Source organism: Coregonus clupeaformis, chromosome 7, assembly GCF_020615455.1.
Source record: "Coregonus clupeaformis isolate EN_2021a chromosome 7, ASM2061545v1, whole genome shotgun sequence".
In the NCBI taxonomy this organism is placed as follows: Eukaryota; Metazoa; Chordata; class Actinopteri; order Salmoniformes; family Salmonidae; genus Coregonus; species Coregonus clupeaformis.
The window spans coordinates 42,330,635-42,349,389 of record NC_059198.1 but is presented as its reverse complement, the minus strand read 5'-3'; the positions used below and the strand labels follow the sequence as shown (position 1 = coordinate 42,349,389).

Sequence of the window (18,755 nt, the reverse complement as noted above, 5' to 3'; positions counted from 1 at the left end):
GCTCGCCAAAATATATATTTTTTGATGAATCAAAAATGACTTTGGAAAACCACTTTGACTCCTCCTGCTAAAGTGCCAAAGTACACAGAAATGCTGGTATTAGGCAGCAATAAAAAGGCAGAGCAGGCCAGGACTTATGTTTGGAGTATTCATTGCAGTGTGTAATGCAGTGTAGCCTAGCTTGTTTTACACCATCCCAGCAGGGCAAAATACTCGGGGCTGAGAGAAAATCATTCGGGGCTAAAGCCCCGAAAGCCCGGGTCTGGTGACGTCAATGCATGCCAGTCTCTCTTGGTTAAGAGTTGAGGAGAGACTGACTGCATCACTTCTAATTTTTATAAGAAACGTTAATGTGTTGAATCCCAAATTGTTTGCATAGTCAACTTACACACAGCTCTGACACACACACTTACCCCACCAGACATGCCACCAGGGGTCTTTTCACAGTCCCCAAATCCAGAACAAATTCAAGAAAGTGTACAGTATTATATAGAGCCATTATTGCATGGAACTCCGTTCAATCTCATATTGCTCAAGTGAACAGCAAACCTGGTTTAAAAAAACAGATAAAGCAACACCTCACGGCACAACGACTCTCCCCTATTTGAGCTAGATAGTTTGTGTGTATGTATTGATATGTAGGCTACGTGTGCCTTTTGTAATTTTGTTTTGATTTATGTAGTTCTGTCCTTGAGCTGTTGTCTATTAATATTCTGTATTATGTCATGTTTCATGTTTTGTGTGGACCTCAAGAAGAGTAGCTGCTGCTTTTGCAACAGCTAATGGGGATCCTAATAAAATACAAAAATACCAAATCCCACTGTCAAGTCCTCCTCTTGTTCACCATCCAAAAGGACACAGGGACAACTCAAATTTCCAACTCAATCTTTTTTATTTTTAGTTTGCTTTCAGTTGATTGGTCTGTCCAGTAAATTAGCCAGTAAATTAGGTTGTAAACCTTTAAAGACAGAACAAAAAGTTACAATTTTAATTAAACATTCTAATGAACTTAAATTAGTTTAAACATTTAAATAAACATTCTAAATAACTTAAATGAATTAACCATTTAAGCCTTTTACCATTGGTGTCTTTGGACTGAACCTGTGAGTGAACTTGGAGTCTTCTCTCTGAAGTTTGTTCTTCTGAATGACTGAGCCCCGCCATGCCTTCACAGGTGCTCCAAATCAGTGAAAATGATTGATCAGGTGACAAGCAGCCGGTTTGCTGCTGCTGGTGCACTCTGGGAAGTGTAGTTCTTTGACTCACTCCTGAGATTCAGCTCAACACCTCCCACTTGAGCTCCTGGTTTTTTCAAATCCAGAGAGGTCACACAAGCCCTTCACACCTCTGTTTGTTCTTCAATGGGAAGTAGAATGAACAGCGCCGGAGAAGATGGCTGCCGTTTTACAGCCCTCTAACCATTTGTACTATTATGTGTGTTTTTCCGCGTTATTTGTAATTTATTTTGTACATAATGTTTCTGCCATCGTCTCTTATAACCAAAAAGAGCTTCTGGATATCAGGACAGCGATTACTCACCTCGTATTGGACGAAGATTTTTTCTTCAACGAGGCGGCCGCGAACGATATCATACAGACACCCGACAAGGCCCAAATCCCCGTCATTCGCGTGAGGAAGAGACAGAGATATCGTGGACGTAGATCGGGGTGCCTTGTAAGGATCCGACGGCGAGCGAGTAAACTGCCTCTTCCATCAATCCTATTAGCCAATCTTCAATCATTGGATAACAAATTGGATGACCTAAGATTACGGTTATCCTACCAACGGGACATTAAAAACTGTAATATCTTATGTTTCACCGAGTCGTGGCTGAACGACGACATTGATAACATACAGCCAGCTACATCGGCAGGATAGAACGGCCGACTCCGGTAAGACAAGGGGTGGCGGTCTGTGTATATTTGTAAACAACAGCTGGTGCACAAAATCAAATACTGAGGAAGTCTCGAGGTTTTGCTCGCCTGAGGTAGAGTATCTTATGATAAGCTGTAGACCACACTATTTACCAAGAGAGTTTTCATCTATATTTTTCATAGCTGTCTATTTACCACCACAAACCAATGCTGGCATTAAGATTGCACTGAATGAGTTGTACAAGGCCATAAATCAACAGGAAAATGCTCATCCAGCTCCTAGTGGCCGGGGACTTTAATGCAGGGAAACTTAAATCCGTTCTACCTAATTTCTACCAGCATGTTAAATGTGCAACCAGAGGAAAAAAAACTCTAGACCACCTTTACTCCACACACAGAGACGCATACAAAGCTCTCCCTCGCCCTCCATTTGGCAAATCTGACCATAACTCTATCCTCCTGATTCCTGCTAATAAGCAAAAACTAAAGCAGGAAGCACCAGTGACTCGGTTAATAAAAAAGTGGTCAGATGACGCAGATGCTAAGCTACAGGACTGTTTTGCTAGCACAGACTGGAACATGTTCCGGGATTCTTCAGACAGCATTGAGGAGTACACCACATCAGTCACTGGCTTCATCAATAAGTGCATCGATGATGTCGTCCCCACAGTGACCGTACGTACATACCCCAACCCAGAAGCCATGGATTACAGGAAACATCCGCACTGAGCTAAAGGGTAGAGCTGCCGCTTTCAAGGAACGGGACTCTAACCCGGACGCTTATAAGAAATCCCGCTATGCCCTCCGACGAACCATCAAACAGGCAAAGAGTCAATACAGGACTAAGATTGAATCGTACTACACTGGCTCTGACGCTCGTCGGATGTGGCAGGGCTTGAAAACTATTACAGACTACAAAGGGAAGCACAGCCGCAAGCTGCCCAGTGACACAAGCCTACCAGACGAGCTAAACCACTTCTATGCTCGCTTCGAGGCAAGCAACACTGAAGCATGCATGAGAGCACCAGCTGTTCCGGATGACTATGTGATCACGCTCTCCGTAGCCGATGTGAGTAAGACTTTTAAGCAGGTCAACATTCACAAGGCCGCAGGGCCAGACGGATTACCAGGACGTGTACTCTGAGCATGTGCTGACCAACTGGCAAGTGTCTTCACTAACATTTTCAACATGTCCCTGACTGAGTCTGTAATACCAACATGTTTCAAGCAGACCACCATAGTCCCCGTGCCCAAGGACTCTAAGATAACTGCCTAAATTACTACCGACCCGTAGCACTGACGTCTGTAGCCATGAAGTGCTTTGAAAGGCTGGTCATGGCTCACATCAACAGCATTATCCCAGAAACCCTAGACCCACTCCAATTTGCATACCGCCCCAACAGATCCACAGATGATGCAATCTCTATTGCACTCCACACTGCCCTTTCCCACCTGGACAAGAGGAACACCTACGTGAGAATGCTATTCATTGACTACAGCTCAGCATTCAACACCATAGTGCCCTCTAAGCTCATCACTAAGCTAAGGATCCTGGGACTAAACACCTCCCTCTGAAACTGGATCCTGGACTTCCTGACGGGCCGCCCCCAGGTGGTAAGGGTAGGTAACAACACATCTGCCACACTGATTCTCAACACGGGGGCCCCTCAGGGGTGCGTGCTCAGTCCCCTCCTGTACTCTCTGTTCACCCATGACTGCATGGCCAGGCACGACTCCAACACCATCATTAAGTTTGCCGACGACACAACAGTGGTAGGCCTGATCACCCGACAACGATGAGACAGCCTAGGGAGGAGGTCAGAGACCTGGCCGTGTGGTGCCAGGACAACAACCTCTCCCTCAACGTGACCAAGACAAAGGAGATGATTGTGGACTACAGAAAAAAAAAGAGGACTGAGCATGCCCCCATTCTCATCGACGGGGCTGTAGTGGAACAGGTTGAGAGCTTCAAGTTCCTTGGTGTCCACATCACCAACGAACTATCATGGTCCAAACACACCAAGACAGTCGTGAAGAGGGCACGACAAAGCCTATTCCCCCTCAGGAGACTGAAAAGATTTGGCATGGGTCCTCAGATCCTCAAAAAATTATACAGCTGCACCATCGAGAGCATCCTGACTGGTTGCATCACTGCCTGGTATGGCAACTGCTTGGCCTCCGACCGCAAGGCACTACAGAGGGTAGTGCGTACGGCCCAGTACATCACTGGGGCCAAGCTTCCTGCCATCCAGGACCTCTATACCAGGCGGTGTCAGAGGAAGGCCCTCAAAATTGTCAAAGACTCCAGCCACCCTAGTCATAGACTGTTCTCTCTGCTACCGCACGGCAAGCGGTACCGGAGTGCCAAGTCTAGGTCCAAAAGACTTCTCAACAGCCTCTACCCCCAAGCCATAAGACTCCTGAACAGCTAATCATGGCTACCTGGACTATTTGCACTGCCCCCCCCACCCCATTCTTTTTACGCTGCTGCTACTCTGTTAATTATTTATGCATAGTCACTTTAACTCTACCCACATGTACATATTACTTCAACTACCTCAACTAGCCGGTGCCCCCGCACATTGACTCTGCACCGGTACCCCCCTGTATATATAGCCTCCCTACTGTTATTTTATTTTACTTCTGCTCTTTTTTTCTCAAAACTTTTTTTTGTTGTTTTATTTTTACTTTTAAAAATATAAATGCACTGTTGGTTAAGGGCTTTAAGTAAGCATTTCACTGTAATGTCTGCACCTGTTGTATTCGGTGCATGTGACCAATATTATTTGATTTGATTTGATTTGAATGACAAGGCATCTGACATCTCTATGAAGAATTGTGGCTGGGATTTTGGTTTGAAGCCTCTTCGTTCTTTCACCGTTTGCTCTTGTGGGCCCTTTTTTGCTGTTTGACTTTGTGATGTGAACAGGATAGCTGGGAAAAGTCTTCACAAGCACATCTCTTACGATGCCTTTGCTGTCAGCATTGACACCGACCACTCTTGCCAGCTTGTACTGTCTTCTTAGGGCGTTTTGGTCAGCCAACCAGACCACATCTCCAACAGCAACATTTTGCTCTTTGGTGTGCCATTTGTTCCTTATGAACAGATTAGGTCCAGCCAATTGGCTCCACTTCTTCCAGAAATGGCTTAACTCTGCTTGAATATGTTTAAGTCTTTTGTAAGGGTAGCCATCAAACTGGAAATCTCCAGGGTCTCCCTTGGATTGGTACATCCTATAAGCAGAGAATTCGGGGTGATGTACTCTACACAGTCTTCTCTGCTTTGAGTTCTTGCATCGATGGGTCTCTCATTAGCAAGGTTGGCTGCCATGAAGAGAAAAGTTTGGAATTCTCCCCACATGAAAACACCATCTCCACCAAGGTTGCTCAACGCCCGCTTCACTACTTTGACAGCTGCCTCTGCGGCACCATTCCTATGAGGAGAGTCTGCAGGGTGGATCTTCCATGACCATTCTGTACCATGCTTGGCAGCTGTGTCTTCAAGTTCAGACTTGTTTAGTTGGTTAAGGAAATTTTTAAGTGCGGGTTTGGCTCCCACAAAGGTAGTGCCAGGGTCTGACCAGAGTTTCCTGGTGTGTCCTCTCAGTGAAGTGAACCTTTGATAAGCTAGCAGGAATCCTTCAGATGACATGTCACTCACCACTTCAGTGTGTATGGCTCGGGAAGCCATGCAGCAGAAGACTATTCCCCATACTTTGAGTCTAGTCCTCTTCTTGACCTCATCTTTCACTTCATAAGGGCCGAACAGGTCCATGGTGGTGAATTCAAAAGGTGCAGCTGGGCCTGTTCACTCTAGAGGCAGGTCAGCCATGATTTGTTGACACTGTTTTGCCTTGTTTTTCCTGCAGACCACACAGCTGTCAACCATTTTTTTGGCAAGTCTACGGCCTTTTATTACCCAGGCTTTCTTCCTCATCCGGAGAAGGGTTCCCGCCACCATTCTTGTGCCAGCAGTGTAGACACCCATGCTTCAAAGGGTAAAACTGGCACTGCTGTCTTATCTTCGTTGAACGTCTGAATTCTGCCTCCACAAACTAGCAGCCCAGAGTTCACATCTTTGTACACTGTCAGTCTGCTTAGAGTTGTGTCTGAAAAATCTGTACCTTCTTGAGCTGCAAGGAAAAGGTATTTGAGTGCATCTTCATGTTCTTTGACAGTCAGCACAGCTTGCTTGGGTGATCTTACCTCCCTCTTTGCCTGTTAGGGGCCCGGCCCTTCCTCTTCAGCCACTGCTTGGCTGCTAGACAAACCCAGGCAACGACTCTCACCAGTTTGGACAGGCTACTGAATCTTCTTACTTCCACAATATCTTTAACCCAGCCAGTGGGATTCCTTCTAAGAAGAGTTGGGTTTACCACAGGTATTCCCTCTTGAGTTTCACTCTTTGGACTTTCTTGAGTGCCTTGTAGGTCTTCTTTCTGCTGATTACTTCTTGCTTGAGCTCTTGTTAATGCACCTGAGAATGCCTTCCTCTAGAGCTTGTTTACACTCTCCCTGGCATGAGCTGCAACCTCTCCAGCTGATTTTATAGGCCACTCCTCCACTGGCCACTTTAGGAACTCTGGTCCATTTTGCCATGTGGAATTATTCTTCAAATCTTCAGGAGCACCCCCTCCTGTTATGATGTCAGCTATGTTTAGATCCCCACGGATCCACCACCAGTCTTGCACTTGTCCAGCCTTCTGGATTTCACCCACTCTATTTGCAAAGAAGGTTTTGTAGCCACAACTGACTCTTTGAATGGCTCCCAAGACCGTTTGACTGTCAAGTAGATGGATCCATCTCTCGATCTTCATTCGAGCATGCTTTTCCACACACTTCCTGATCCTGACAGCACCACAGATCTCAGCTTTTACAGCTTCTCCCTTCTGATCCAGGGGTGTCAGCTTGGCTTTTGATTCAACAAATCGAACTTTAGTGCCTTGACTTGTCTCCCATCTTAAGTACATCACAGCTCCATAGGTTTTGTCACTTCCATCAGAGAATGTAATGCCCCAAGGTTTCCCTTCCCAGCCAGCTGGTGTGAGGCTCCTGTGGAATTTCACCTCTCCAAGCTGCACATATTCTTCAAAAATCTGGATGGCTTCTTCTCTGAGGCTTTCTGAGAGAGGTTGGTCCCAGGTTTCTTGGGTTAGTTTCCCATCCCCTCCCTCTTGGAATGCTTTTCTAACAAGAATTGCTCCCTTCTGTTTGGCAGGTGTAACTAAGCCAATTGGGTCGTACAGTCCAGCCACTTGGCTTAAGAGAGCCCTCCTAGTCAGTGGGTTAGGTGTCTCAGTTCTCACCTCCTCCTTGAAGATTTTTTCCAACTCTCATCTTCTTTTTCCTTTTGGAAAAGTTAACTGAGGTTAACATGTAGAGCTTGTCTTCATCCATTTGGTAGCCGATACCCAAGGCTTTGTTGTCTTCGTCCCTCATTTGATTTGGAAGAATTAAGGTTTTACTTTGTGTCTTTGTTAGAACCTCCATCTCCATTCCTTGCCTCCCACTTTGCCCTGACCGGACCCATGGTTTGAGGAAGAACCCTCCAGCTTTCAAGATCTCTTCGACATTTGCTGTGATTTTGTCGAGTTTATTCAGGTCATTTTGGGAGGTTAAGAGGTCATCCACATAACTGTCCTCTTCAATGACTCTGCGCTCATCCTCCATGTGAAGAAAGTTGGGCAGGCGTGCTGTTTCCCTCATAGCTAACTGAGCAATGCAACCAGCAGGTCTGTCCCCAATGTTGACTCTGGTTATTGCATATTCACTTCTCTCTTCATCTGGGCTGTCCCTCCAGAGGAACCTGTGAAGATGCATCTCACGCTCCTCCAGCCATACAGAGTTGTGCATCTTTTTGATGTCTCCTAGAGATGCATACGTCCCTTCTCTGAACCTCAGCAAGACAGCTCTTATAGGGTTGAGAACGTCTGGTCCCTTCAGAAGAAGATCATTCATACCCACGCCTTTGTATTTCTGGCTACTATTCCATACAATACGAACTGGTGTTGTCACCGAATGAGGGTTTGGTGCCACCAGGTGGCTTATGTACCACACTGGTCCGTTCCACTCGTCCATGATTTTGTTGGTGAGTTTTATGGCTGCGCCTCACTCGACCATTTCATGGATCTGGGTAGCATATGCGACTTTCCAGTCTGGCTCTCTGCTTAGTTGCTTTTCCATCCTTAAGAAACAAGCCTGGACTGCACTTTTGTTGTTCGGGAGAGAGGCTGGATCTACCGTCCAAGGATACTTTGCATCCCAATGTGTAGCCGGTGTGTGAGCATCCCCCTTCTTGTAGGTGAGGCCTTCTTTAATGATCTCCAGTTCCCTCTCCTCTGCCAGGGTCATTTCTTTTCCTCCTGGTGGACAGTTTCCACATCGGCATCCTCCACATCTTGGCTCACATGCAGCTCCGATGCTGTCCCAGTGACACCACTCAAGGAACTCACGGTTACCGGCAGCTGTAAATTTGGTCTGAGTCACATCCTCCTGCTGTAGCTGGGCTGTGTCAGTTGTTGGACTTGTGATTTCTTGATATTTGACAGCTGCTGTCCTCATGGAGCGAGCGAAGTGTGTTTTGGACGTATACAACCTCCACTTCTTCAAATAAGTTGGGATGTGCTCCACCCACTGTTTTCCCCAATGGACCCTCCCACAAGACGAGGTCTCCCATGATTTTTACCCTCTGGGGAGCGAGTCTTCCCTCTCGGTGGCTAATGAGAAGTTCTGTAAGTTTGACTTCTGGGAAGAACTTTTCAACTTCTCAGGTTCAATTACTTGATGCACTCTGGCGATCTCATCCAAGCCGTAGCAGACCATTTCATGAGCTCTCTCTGTCCCTTTAGGTGTCTTGACTCTGACTTTGAGGAGATACCTTTGTGTATTCACCTCCATGGTCATACCACCAACCCCATGCACAACTAAAGTTATCTTCTCATGTCTTAACCTCAGTCTTTCAGCAGCCTTATGGGTAATGTAGTTTGTGTCTGAAGCAAGGTCAATTAAAGTCCCAATCTTCTGCCCTGCGTTTGCCGTGACTTGCATCAACATCATGATGACAGGAAGTTCAGAGAGGCCATTTCTCTGTGGTAGCTCAGACTGGCCTGAAGCATCGAGTGTCACTGCGGTTTTGTTGGTGTTGGTGAAAGCCTTTCTGCATCGATCTGCCATTTCCTGGGAAAGTTCAGACAAGATCTCCTCTTGTTCCTCCGTTAGCTTGCTTTCACCTTTGCCGTCTTTTCCACTCTTTCTCTCCTCCCCTCTTTTGACTTCTCCGTTTGGGCAGAGGAAAAAATGGTGGTCTGGGGCACCACCTTCCCTTTTACAGTCTTTGTTTCTGCATAGGAAAGTGTCTCTGCAGTATCCATCTTCATCATGGCATCCAATACATTTTCTGCATGCTCCTAGCTTTCTCAATACAGTTTTCTTTTCAGGTAGCTTAAGTCTTTTGAACTTTCTACAGAAGAAGATTTTGTTGTTGTGCCCATTATCACCACATACACCACATACCTCATCAAGCTCTTCTTTCTTTGTGGTTTTTGTTGAGGCAATCTTTCTGTCATACTTCTTGTCCAAACGATCTGATTTTTCCACCTTCTCCACAGTTCTGAGCTGTTCGAGTCTCTCTAGTATTTCTTCTTGACCTTTCAGGAACTTCAAGAGCATGACAAAGTGGTTGTCTGATGTGACATTGTTTCTGGGTTCAACCATGAACATCACCCAGTCTCTTTTAATGAAGTGAGTCAACTTGCTTTCAATGGATCTAATTACCAGTGGGTTATTTATGGCTCCAGAGTTTCCTAACTCTGTGAGATCTGCTAGAGCCTTCTCCACTGACTGTATGAGATCAATGACCTTTCTTGGTTGGTTCCCTTTCACATGTGGCATCTTCTCTAGCTCTTCCAGGATTTCCACTATAATTGTTGACTTTTTGCCATACCTGTTCTCCAGGACTCTGAACATGTCATCGGCAGTGGTGTAGGTTGAAAGTCTGAGGTCTTTTGAGATTTTGTCATCCACACTCTCCAGGAGTTGAATTTTCCTAACTTCAGTTGATCTGGATGGCTCTCCCTGCTTTTGTAGCCTTTCCCAGTCATTCCTCCATCTGTGATATTCTCTCTTGCTTCCATTGAAGATAGGTAGAGAGATTGGCTTGATTCTCACTATTGGTGTGGATGTTGCTGGTTGGGGTAGTAGTTTCACTCCTGTGCCTTGCTCATTGATCGTCCGTGCAGTGGCAAATTCAGGTCTCCTTAACTCAAGCCTGTAGTAGAATGCTCTTACGTCCTTGACTCTTCCATCTAATTCGTCCTTTAATTCTACAGGGATCCATCGCTCCCATGTTGACATTGCTGAGATGACCTCTTTTATTCTCTTGTCCAAGAGAGCGAGGTGCACTTCATAGCCCTCTAAATTGGCACTTTCCACAGGTACATCAGCCGCTTTATCATTGGCTTTTTCTGCTTCCAGGATTGCCACAAGAAGTTCACTTTGTTTCACCTTCATTTACAGATCTATCAATGTCAGCCTCTTGCTGTTCATTAAGACCTGGTTCCTTATCCTCAGTCATGTCAGCCTCCAGTCCAATCCTGTAGTCATCGTTGGCATCGAGCATCTTTCTGAAACAATCTGAAAGCTTAGCGAATTCCTCCTTTAACTCCACTTGAAGCATGCTGCTTGCTCCTCTTGAAATGAAGTTGGCTTGTCTGGTGAAGCTGCTTTTTGCAGTGGTCCTCTCCTTTTTGAGCTGCTGGACCGACTTCCCCAGGACATCTTCCGCCATCTTGACTTCCTCTGCGTCAACAGCTTATTTCTGGATCTGAAGCCGTTTATCCTCAGGGCCAGGCCGCTCCGCGTGGTTTACAACTGTCAAGTCCTCCTCTTGTTCACCATCCAAAGGACACAGGGACAATTCAAATTTCCAACTCAATCTTTTTAATTTTTAGTTTGCTTTCAGTTGATTGGTCTGTCCAGTAAATTAGCCAGTAAATTAGGTTGTAAATTAGGTTGTAAACCTTTAAAGACAGAACAAAAAGTTACAATTTTAATTAAACATTCTAATGAACTTAAATTAGTTTAAACATTTAAATAAACATTCTAAATAACTTAAATGAATTAACCATTTAAGCCTTTTACCATTGGCGTCTTTGGACTGAACCTGTGAGTGAACTTGGAGTCTTCTCTCTGAAGTTTGTTCTTCTGAATGACTGAGCCCCTCCATGCCTTCACAGGTGCTCCAAATCAGTGAAAATGATTGATCAGGTGACAAGCAGCCGGTTTGCTGCTGCTGGTGCACTCTGGGAAGTGTAGTTCTTTGACTCACTCCTGAGATTCAGCTAAACACCCACTCCAATCCGCATACCGACCCAACAGATCCACAGATGACGCAATCTCTATTGCACGGCACACTACCCTTTCCCACTTGGACAAAAGGAACACCTAAATGAGAATGCTGTTCATAGACTACAGCTCAGAGTTCAACACCATAGTGTCATCGAAGCTCATCACTAAGCTAAGGTCCCTGGGACTGAACAATTCCCTCTGCAACTGGATCCTGGACTTCCTGACGGGCCACCCCCAGGTGGTGAGGTGAGGCAACAACACATCCGCCATGCTGATAAAGGAGCTGATCGTTGACTACAGGAAATGAAGGGCTGCACATGCCCCCATTTACATCGACAGGGCTGTAGTGGAGCGGGTCGAGAGCTTCAAGTTCCTCAGTGTTCACATCACTAAGGACCTATCATGGTCCAAATACACCAACACAGTTGTGAAGAGGGCACGCCAATGCCTCTTTCCCCTGTGGCATGGGCCCTCAGATCCTCAGAAAGTTATACAGCTGCACCAGACTGGCTGCATCAATGTTTGGTATGGCAACTGCTTGGCATACCAAAGTACTGCACGGCCCAGTACATCACTATCATCATTATTAAATGCATTTCTATAGCTTCCAAAATATTTTTTACACAGAACAAAAAGATAAACATAACAAGCAAAAATGTCAAAGATTTTACTGAATTACAGTTCAGAAAAGGAAATCAGGCAACTGAAATTAATTCATTAGGCCCTAATCAATGGATTTCATATGACTGGGAATACAGATATGCATCTGTTGGTCACAGATACCTTAAATAAAAGGTAGGGGCGTGGATCAGAAAACCAGTCAATATCTGGTGTGACCACCATTTGCTTCATTCAGCGCGACACATCTCCTTCGCAGTTGATCAGGCTGTTAATTGTGGCCTGTGGAATGTTGTCCCACTCCAATTCAATGGCTGTGCGAAGTTGCTGGATATTGGCAGGAACTGGAACATGCTGTCGTACACGTCGATTCAGAGCATCCCAAACATGCTCAATGGGTGACATGTATGGTGAGTATGCAGACCATGGAAGAACATGGACATTTTCAGCTTCCAGGAATTGTGTACAGATCTGTGCGACATGGGGCCGTGCATTTTCATGCTGAAAAATGAGGTGATGACAGCAGATGAATGGCACAACAATGGGCCTCAAATCTCGTCACGCCAGTGGCCATCGAAGGTGAGCATTTTCCCACTGAAGTCGGTTACAACGCCGAACTGCAGTAAGGTCATGACCCTGGTGAGTACGACAAGCTCGCAGAAATTATTCGGTTGTGCAAACCCACAGTTTCATCCACTGTCCGGGTGGCTAGTGTCAGACAATCCTGCAGGTGAAGAAGCCGGTTTTGGAGGTCCTGGGCTGTCGTGGTTACACGTGGTGTTGTGAGGCTGGTTTGCGTACTGACACATTTTTTACAATGACATTGGAGCCGGTTTATGGTAGAGAAATGAACCTTAAATTGTCTGGCAACAGCTTTGGTGGACATTCCTGCATTCAGCATGCCAACTGCACGCTCTCTCAAAACTTGAGACATTGTGGAATTGTGTTGTGTGCCAAACTACACATTTTAGAGTGGCCTTTTATTGTCTCCAGCACAAGGTGCACCTGTGTAATGATTATGCTGTTTAATCAGCTTCTTGATATGCCACACCTGTCAGGAGAAATGCTTACTAAAAGGGATGTAAACAAATTTGTGCACAAAATATGAGAGAAATAAGCTTTTTTGCACATGCTACATTTCTGGGATTCTTTATTTCAGCTCATGAAACATGGGACCAACACTTTACATGTTGCTTTTATATTTTTGTTCAGTATATTTAGAACTTCCTGCTCGATAGGAATCCAGAGATGTCTGTGTCGCGAGCGAGTCCAGCAAGACAGCAGCTTTTCTAAGGACCGCCCCTTTGACGTGATGTGCTGAGCTCACGTGCCAGGAGGTCGTCGGGTAAGCTTGGCGTCGGGTAAGCTTGGCTTTATACATAGCTTGGGCTTTGTCGAGTAAGGCTTAAACTATGTATTTAGATTGTAGTTAGGTATTGTAGGTAGTTATCGTGGGTTGTTGTATGTAATTACTGTAGGTTAGTATTGTATTCGATTGAGCCCGGTGTAGCACGAAGCTAGCTAGCTAACCCACCACCTGGACTAGCTGGCGAGTAGCTATTAGCAACGGTATAGTTGTTTCACGCCTGAGAGTGCCTGTAATTACGCCAGCTGGCTGCCTACAATAATTACATACAATAATTGCCTACCATTCAGCTGTTTTCTAACCTCATTCTCTGAACCGTTAACGTTAGGTAGCAAGTGGCTACTGTGCTTGAAATTTAGCTAGCTTGTTACTACCTGGATAGCTACTAGTAAACAATAGCTGGAACGACCTAGCGAACAGACGCGAACTGGCTGAGTCAATTCAGTGGCTAGCTTTGCACTTGGCTAGCTAACAGTAGCTGCTAGGGGTAAGTCATAACCTACATTTGTGTTTTTGTTTTTTTACATATTGGTAGCCCGAGTCGTTCAAGGAATTCGGGACATGGGTGACTAGTTAACGTTAGTTTGGCTCTCTCTGTGTGTTCGTGCCGTGAAAGGAGGGGTTTCTTCTTTGTCTGAAAGCAATGGCTAGCTAGTTTGCTAACTATTCTAGCTAACTAACTGGCTGAATAAGTTGACGACGGACTCGCTCAAGCTGTCGGGACTAACCCACAACGTTAGACACGGACATGAATGATCTGCTTGCGTGTCGACACACTGGTGGTTTGTTGTGGCCGAGTATTGGTACTAAAATGTGTTGTTGGAGTCCGGCATGCTAGCTGGCTGTGGCGTCTTATGACTAGGTGCCCAGACTATTTTCACGGAATAATACTGTACCTAGTTAGCTAGCTGAATAAACTAAGTTAGTCTATTCCTAGAAAACATTGAACCGCTGTAGTTTACAACAATTATAGTTTCTGAGGTGGAAGTTGGGAGAGTTATATTTGGGAGTTGTGGTGAGGGAGGCCCCGCTCTCTCCTTTCCCAGATGTTTAGTTCATTTCATTCCGATCTCCTCTGCATTATTGTAGCCATTTGCTGCAGCCTGTCAACTATGCCTCTGCCTATCCCTGTTCTCTCCTCTCCGCACAGGCTATACAAACGCCTCACACCGCGTGGCTGCTGCCTCTCTAACCTGGTGGCCGTTCTGCTGCCAACAAGGCAGAGTTCATCTCAGCCTATGCTACCCTCCAGTCCCTCGACTTCTTGGCGCTGACGGAAACATGGATTACCACTGAAAACACTGCTACTCCTACTGCTCTCTCCTCGTCTGACCATGTGTTCTCGCATACCCCGAGAGCATCTGGTCAGCGGGGTGGTGGCACAGGAATCCTCATCTCTCCCAAGTGGACATTCTCAATTTTTCCCCTCCAGCTCCGTGGCTTGATGACTCATTGCGAGCTCACAGAACAGGGCTCCGGGCAGCTGAGCGGAAATGGAAGAAAACTAGACTCCCTGCGGACCTGGCATCTTTTCACTCCCTCCTCTCTACATTTTCTTCATCTGTTTCTGCTGCTAAGGCCACTTTCTACCACTCTAAATTCCAAGCATCTGCCTCTAACCCTAGGAAGCTCTTTCCCACATTCTCCTCTCTGCTGAATCCTCCCCCCCCCCCTCCTCCCTCTCTGTGGATGACTTCATCAACCATTTTGAAAAGAAGGTTGACGACATCCGATCCTCGTTTGTTAAGTCAAATGACACTGCTGGTCCTGCTCACACTGCCCTACCCTTTGCTTTGACTTCTTTCTCCCCTCTCTCTCCAGATAAAATCTTACGACTTGTGACGGCCGGCCGCCCAACAACCTGCCCGCTTGACCCTATCCCCTCCTCTCTTCTCCAGACCATCTCCGGTGACCTTCTCCCTTACCTCACCTCGCTGATCAACTCATCCTTGACCGCTGGCTATGTCCCTTCCGTCTTCAAGAGAGCGAGAGTTACACCCCTTCTCAAAAAACCAACACTCGATCCCTCTGATGTCAACAAATACAGACCAGTATCCCTTCTTTCTTTTCTCTCCAAAACTATTGAGCGTGCCGTCTTTAGCCAACTCTCTTGCTATCTCTCTCAGAATGACCTTCTTGATCCAAACCAGTCAGGTTTCAAGACTGGTCATTCAACTGAGACTGCTCTTCTCTGTGTCACGGAGGCTCTCCGCACTGCTAAAGCTAACTCTCTCTCCTCTGCTCTTGTCCTTCTAGACCTGTCTGCTGCCTTTGATACTGTGAACCATCAGATCCTCCTCTCCACCCTTTCCGAGCTGGGCATCTCCGGCGCGGCTCACTCTTGGATTGCGTCCTACCTGACCGGTCGCTCCTACCAAGTGGCGTGGCGAGAAGCTGTCTCCGCACCATGTGCTCTCACCACTGGTGTCCCCCAGGGCTCAGTTCTAGGCCCTCTCCTATTCTCGCTATACACCAAGTCACTTGGCTCTGTCATATCCTCACATGGCCTCTCCTATCATTGCTATGCAGACGACACACAACTAATCTTCTCCTTTCCCCCTTCTGATAACCAGGTGGCGAATCGCATCTCTGCATGTCTGGCAAACATATCAGTATGGATGACAGATCACCACCTCAAGCTGAACCTTGGCAAGACGGAGCTGCTCTTCCTCCCGGGGAAGGACTGCCTGTTCCATGATCTCGCCATCACGGTTGACAACTCCGTTGTGTCCTCCTCCCAGAGTGCGAAGAGCCTTGGCGTGACCCTGGACAACACCCTGTCGTTCTCCGCTAACATCAAGGCGGTGACCCGATCCTGTAGGTTCATGCTCTACAACATTCGGAGAGTACGACCCTGCCTTACACAGGAAGCGGCACAGGTCCTAATCCAGGCACTTGTCATCTCCCGTCTGGATTACTGCAACTCGCTGTTGACTGGGCTCCCTGCCTGTGCCATTAAACCCCTACATCTCATCCAGAATGCCGCAGCCCGTCTGGTGTTCAACGTTCCCAAGTTCTCTCACGTCACCCCGCTCCTCCGCACACTCCACTGGCTTCCAGTTGAAGCTCGCATCTGCTACAAGACCATGGTGCTTGCCTACGGAGCTGTGAGGGGAACGGCACCTCCGTACCTTCAGGCTCTGATCAGTCCCTACACCCAAACGAGGGCATTGCGTTCATCCACCTCTGGCCTGCTGGCTCCCCTACCTCTGCGGAAGCATAGTTCCCGCTCAGCCCAGTCAAACTGTTCGCTGGTCTGGCACCCCAATGGTGGAACAAGCTCCCTCACGACGCCAGGACAGCGGAGTCACTCACCACCTTCCGGAGACATTTGAAACCCCACCTCTTTAAGGAATACCTGGGATAGGATAAAGTAATCTTTCTACCCCCCCCTTTCCCCAACACACCCCCGCCCCCCCAAAATTTAAAAAGAAATAAATAAATAAACATTGTAAAGTGGTTATCCCACTGGCTATAAGGTGAATGCACCAATTTGTAAGTCGCTCTGGATAAGAGCGTCTGCTAAATGACGTAAATGTAAATGTAAAATGTAGAAAAGAGGTGACAAAATATATTGTAATGACGCCGCCAACCACTGGATGGAGACAGAGACACGTGTATTAGACAAAATTGAATTAAATAAAAGTTTATTGGTTGCTTACACAGATTTGCAGATGTTATCGCATGTGCAGTGAAATGTTTATCTTTCTAGCTCCAACTGTGTAGTAATATCTAGCAATACAATAACAATACCCACATTAAAACAAGAAAAAAAACTAGTAATTAAGAAATATCAGAACGAGAAATATAAATATATACTCTATCAGTGGCGGTCTGTGCCGTTTAAGATGAGGGAGGACGATAATTTTTTCATGAGCATGGCCTTATTTCTATTACAGCATATTGGATGACTGTCATTCATATTCCATTCACCCAGTTCAATGTAACATCGATAGGTTTAGGCTACTACATAATATTCAAAAATTCCCTATACCCATCATGAGGTAGCTACAACCTTGCCGATGAATTAAAGTTTACAACGTAGATGCACACAGGTTGAGATAAAAATTTGAGGCAACAGACAGTGACACATGGACAGATAGTGACACATTCAATACCACCTTCCACACTCTTGCCTGCATCTAGCTCATCTAGGATGTAATCATTAGTCCAACAGTTACAAACGAGAGATTCTATTGGACAAATTCAGGTTCGTTTATCCACGTTTCGTTTGCTTCAGTTTAAGAAACGTTTTTTAACAGAATCGGTGGAATCACTTTCATAGCAGCCATGTTGTATTCCTTCTCGCATCTATGCGCTCTGCTCCTTTCACCTTTTCCCTTCGCTTGTGGACTTCAATGCTCAACACATCAGTTATATGTGACCAGGCGAAAAAACCTTTCCAAGCCAAACCATATCATAACTTCTACACACAGCCTGCATCGTTGTTACCATACTATCTAAAGTAAATTCATAGTCAACATAGCTAATAGAACTAACGTGTTAGTAAACCTGCTACAATCAAAAGTAACGTTACAGTGTGCAGTCAGTAAGCAGTTTAGCGGTTACACCGGCAGGCCCCGGTGGCAATACATTAGGAAAACCAAATGCTTACCTTGACTTGGAAGAGTTCCAGTGTTGTGTTGGATAGTCATAGCCACCTAGCTAACATAGCATCCTTATGTTTGAACCGGGTTTTGGTGTAGGCTAAACTAGCTAGCTGCATTTGCTAGCTAAGAAAGTGAAAGTGAAAAAAAATGACGAAATATAGCCATCTCTCTGTTGCTTCTCCTTCATTTTTGAATAAATTAATTTGTTCAAAACTGTTCAACTATTGTCTTTCTCTCTCTTTAAGTCAACTAACAGTACTCACCACATTGTATGCACTGCAGTGCTAGCTAGCTGTAGCTTATGCTTTCAGTACTAGATTCATTCTCTGATCCTTTGATTGGGTGGACAACATGTCAGTTCATGCTGCAAAAGCTCTGATAGGTTGAGGATGTCCTCCGGAAGTTGTCATAATTACTGTGTAAGTCTATGGAAGGGGGTGAGTACCATGAGCCTCCTAGGTTTTTTATTAAAGTTAATGTACCCAGAGGAGGACAGAAGCTAGCTGTCACCATGGCGCTACCTTACAGAGTGCTGTTGAGGTGTTTTAATCAATTATTTGGTGACATTAATATATTTAGTATAGTTTTATCTAAAAAGAAGAACTTTTTAAATGTTTTACAATTTTTATTTTTATGAAATTCACTTAGGAGGATGGTCCTCCCCTTCCTCCTCTGAGGAGCCTCCACTGTACTGTACTGTATGTATGTCAATGGTGTGTATAGACAGTATGGACAGTATGTGAATAGAAAAGGTGTGTACAGCAGTAGTTATATAGGATGAGCCATGACTAGAATACAGTAAATACATATCAAGTGGGTAAAACAGTAATAAACATTATTCAAGTGAACAGGGTTCAATCTCTAAGGTGCAGGGTAGAGTATCGGGTGGTAGCCGGCTAGTGACATTGTCTAAGGTTCAGGGCAGGTTACCGGGCGGAGGCC

The 18,755-nt window shown here is 45.8% G+C and overlaps 1 pseudogene; it reads right to left on the bottom strand.

Moving 5' to 3' along the window:
• The window catches only part of LOC121568681, a 36,125-nt pseudogene extending 25,466 nt beyond the window's left edge, over positions 1-10,659 (bottom strand).
• Between the last annotated feature and the right edge of the window lie 8,096 nt (positions 10,660-18,755).